The sequence below is a fragment of the Neolamprologus brichardi genome, chromosome 13 (assembly GCF_056152115.1).
Source record: "Neolamprologus brichardi isolate AB-2024 chromosome 13, ASM5615211v1, whole genome shotgun sequence".
NCBI classification, from domain to species: domain Eukaryota; kingdom Metazoa; phylum Chordata; class Actinopteri; order Cichliformes; family Cichlidae; genus Neolamprologus; species Neolamprologus brichardi.
In genome coordinates this window covers 18,790,575-18,795,301 of record NC_142116.1, presented here as the reverse complement: position 1 = coordinate 18,795,301, position 4,727 = coordinate 18,790,575, and positions in this window count along the sequence as shown.

The window sequence follows — 4,727 nt, the reverse complement described above, 5'->3', positions numbered from 1 at the left end:
AGGTGCTGGTTTAATGTAAATAAATAAACAGTGAATCAATATCTTCAATAACAGAATTAAAAATATTAATAGGGAGGCTGATGCTGAACGCCTCAATTTAGACATATATGAGAAAGAAGTGTATCAATAAGTTTGGATACAAACTCAAAGCTCAAGCCTCATATTAGCTGATGTTATGAAAGATGGTATCTCTGCACAGCTCCATCAACTTTATTTTTGGGAAAAGTGACCTACATGTGTAGGCAATGGTTAAATTAATAAATCAGTATGAATAATTTTATACAGGAAATGGTAACTAAAAATCAAAACAAAAGATGAGTAAACCTCTTGACCTTTGAGAAAAAATCACTTAAAAAATTACTAAATTTGAGCCACTTGAAGCACATTAACACATGAGCTCTGTATGCATCACAGGTCTTTTAAAGTTCACACATTTGCAGGTCAGGCCTCTGAACGTTTTCCAATGCAAACAAACGTGCCCACAGTCCAGTAGTGATTCATCATAATGTAAACCCATTTTCCATTTACACAATATAAAACATGTAGTTAAACTCTCAAAATCTAACCTTAACCTGGAGGAAATTCTCAGAACATTTCACAGCATAGACATAGGTTGTTTTCTGATTAACTCTTAATCAAAAGATAAGATATGAAACCCTGGTCAAGTGCATAAAACAGAAATCTCTCACACAAAGTAAAAAGCCTTAGAGAACTCCTCATTTCTGTATATTTAACTAAAAAATTAGGACTGTGTGCAGCACTGTACTGAATCATTTTCCAACATTTGTGGAAACACAGTATAAAAGGCAAAAACAGAGTTTGTACAATTCCAGCAAGCAGGAAAGTCAATATTCGGCATTACTGCCTTTATTCTTAAACACGGCCTGAACTCTCTTATGCAAGCTTTCTTCTAATTTCTTTAAGCACTCTTCAGGAATAGTTCTCCAGGCTTCTTGAAGCTCATCTTTGGATGTTTCTGCCTTTTGTTCAGTTATGTGTTAAGACCATCGCACACTGGTTCATTAATATTAAGGTCCGTTCACCACTGACTTTCACAATTACAGTGTTACACAAGAACTGCTGTTGTGTAACTTGACACAACAACCATATTATTTTTTTCTTTTGAGAAACTGTAAACTGTAAATTATTGAATTTCTGTCTTATTTTTAAGGACATGAGAAACTGTCCATCTGCTGCAGATAATTGGAACTGGACTGAAAATGAGTGAAAAAGAAGCCAATGTCCGAAGAGAAACTTTGGACATTTGGAAACCTGGAGAACTATTGCTCAAAACCACAAAAAAGAGCCTGGCTTCTTGCAACCAAAACAAAAAGAAATGAGTAGTGACTCACAACAAATGGTGTCAGATTTGTCCTTTCTTCGAGTTTAATCTGTAGCTTTATGTCATAGTGGCCTGAGGTGCTGTCACACCTTATGAAAGCACTAGCCTTGAGCTGATAATGCTGTGCCTCGCCCATCAGTTCAGGCGTGTGACATGAAGACGTGGCTGTGTTTTACAGCTTTGATTCGTGCAGTAAAGCACAATAGACCTACTGCAGCTGCTAAAATCCCTCTTCCTGTGCAGTATAATCAGCATCAGAATGGCCTATTGCATCACAAGCTGTGTACACTAATGCCATTCTCAGCTACACAGATCACACTTGGATGTTAGGTGTTGTTGCTTAAAGGAAGACTTGTGTAATTTTATCTTGTTGCAGTAAACAAGTCCAAAAACAGTTTTGTATCCAAAGACATCAGTTTGCATAACACATGACACCAGTTAAACGACTTTAACAGCAGTACTCTAAAATAAAACCTTTAAAGTGATAGCAGGATTTCCAGCTTAGTGGTGGTTCATTTCAGAATGTTCACTATTCCCAGATTGTTTATGGAAATTCCTGTGAATATCGTCACAGGTCTTTGAGCAGAAAATGCTAGCTGTATATGTAAATCAAATGAATTTAACAAATGGTACTTCCAGTTGTGGTCAGAAATTTATGTGCACTTGTCATGGGCATGAATGTCATGGTAATTTGGGGTTTTTGATGATTTCTTTGAACTTTTATTTTTCCAGAAGTCAGGAAGCTCTTTCAGAGACATTTCTAAACAACTGCAGATTCCAAAATCATCAGTTCAAATAATCCTGCATAAGTAAAAGTTATGCAGATGTGTCACAACTTTGTCATGGTCTGGAAGAAACTGTTACCCTTAGAGAAGAGAGAGGAAATTGGTTAGGAAAGTTCAAGCGCGCCATGAAATACAAACGTGTAGAATGGCACCAGTCACTGTCCAAAATGAAGCAAGTTTTACATAACTGTGGTCTGAGAGGGTGTTTCAAGAAAGAAACCCCTGCTCCAAAATAGACAGATTCAAGCGCAACTGAAATTTGCAGCTGCCCACATGGACAAACCAAATGTTTGCTGGAGGACCGTTTTATGGTGAGATGAGACAAAGATTATGCTGTTTGGCCACAATGATGAGGCATGTTTGGAGTGAGGCTATCAAACCTAAGAACAATGTGCCAGATGTCAAGCATGGCAGTAGTAGCATCATGCTCCGGGACTGTTTTGCTGGCACTGGTGAAGTGGATGAAATAATAAAGAAAGAGGAGTGCCTCCAAATTCACCTCAAATCAAAAGCCACATAACTAAAACTGGGACACAGTTGAGTGTTCCAGCAGGGCAATTATCCCAAACACACATCAAAACTGGTTTTGGAGTGGAGAAAGCAGGCTAAAATTAAGCTTCAGGAGTGGACTCCCAAAGCCCTAAAATCCTATTGAAAATTCTTTTGACTATGAACTAACTTCAAAGTTGGGCCCGTGCCAGGAAACCAAAAAGTTTAAATAAAACTTAGGGATTCTGCCAAAAGGAGTGGTCAAATATGCAACCAAAATCATGCCAGAAGCTTGTTGATTGCTACCAAAAGCCATACTAAGTTGGTTGAGATCCAACTTAGTATGGGACATTTTAACCACACTTCTGTGCGGGTCTATGTATATATTTGACCCTGTGTGGATTATGGCCAACCTAAAATAATGCATTTTAATTCTCATTTTCTAAAGTCATTAAAGATCTATCATTCCACCCTGGAAAAGAACAGTTCAAAGAAACCATTAAAAATCCGAAATTACAACATTCCCATGATGAGCGTATGTAAACTTCTGACCACTTCTGTAGCTGCTGCTGTCTTCGCTTGGGGGGCTACATCTGTTTGCAATTGCGTGCTAAACATCTGAATCAAAAGATGGCTCATTGGGGTAAAATACAGCAAACACTATCATACAGAAAATAAGACCAGCGAATTAAGGTCTATTCTTATCTGTTTATCTTATTTATTCACGTGAAATGTAGTTTTCTAATGTCATTAGCTTGAGGAAACACAGAGTATTTATTGTAAATGCAAGGTCAAGGACACATTAAACTGATGGGTTATTAAGAGTTGATACAGGCACAGACATAACTGGGTTCTTGGCGCTATATTTTCTTCATGTATTGTAGGAAAAATTCACATAAAGAAATTTACTGTGGGAAACGTCCCGTGCAAAACTGTCCTCCCTTCATTCTGATTTGCTCATGTGAAATTCTAAATATACTCTCAGCTCCCCTGGAAGTTTGACTGAGACTGGCAGAGGCACTTTGGTAATACAAAGTTCAACACTTTCCTCCAACTCAGAGATGATTTTACATTAACAGCTACCAGTTTCACCACTTGTGTTTTTCTTGGCACTGGTCTTCAGATGTTGAAAATGTAAGAAGAAGAAAAAGCACAGAGCTGTTTTGCTATGGATCAAAGATTGCATTATGAAATACACTCACGGTTCCACTGCTTGTTCACCAGTCACATGGCAACAGCTCAATGCAATTTGCCATGCAGGTCAAGATGACCGAACATCACAATAAGGAAGAAAGGTGATTTCAGTGACTTTTAATGTGGCACGGTTGGTTGTTGGTGACAGATTTGCTGGTCTGAGTATTTCAGAAACAGCTCATCTACTAGGATTTTCCTGCCCAGCCATCTCTAGGGTTTATAGTTGATAGAAAGGCAACAGCAACTCTAACAACCCCTTGCTGCAAACAAGGTATGAGGTAAAGTATCTCTGAATGCACAACACATCAAACCTTGAAGCAGATGGGCTACAACAGCAGCAGAAGACCACACCCCAACCCCTCCTGTCAGCTAAGAGCAGGAAACTGAGGCTCTAATTCACACGGGTTCACCAAATCTAGACAACTAAAGTTCAGAAAATATTGCCTGGTATAATGAGTCTCAATATCTGCTGCGACATTCAGATGGTACGCCCAGAATTAGTCCTAAACAACATAAGGTGGGGGATATTTTCTAAGCACATAGCCTACCTGAGTATATTCGTTCCCCATTTCTATCCCCTTATAATGAAAGCGCATCAATCTTCTTATGGCTACTTCAAACACGTCACAAAGCCTAAATTATGTCTGTTTCTTTTGAACATGACAAAGAGTTCACTGTAGTCAGATCTCAATCCAATAGCGCACATTTGGGTGTGGTAGGAGGGGAGAGTCATGTCGTGGTTATAGAGCCAAAATGTCTGAGGAAAGTTTCCATCACTTTGTTGAATCTAGGCCACAAAGAATTGAGGTATTTCTGAAGACTATTTCTGAAGACTAAGTCTGACCCAGTACTAGTTACTGGTGAGTGGATAACACATAATAAGTTAAAATTTCACGGCGAGAGACAGACAGAACAAA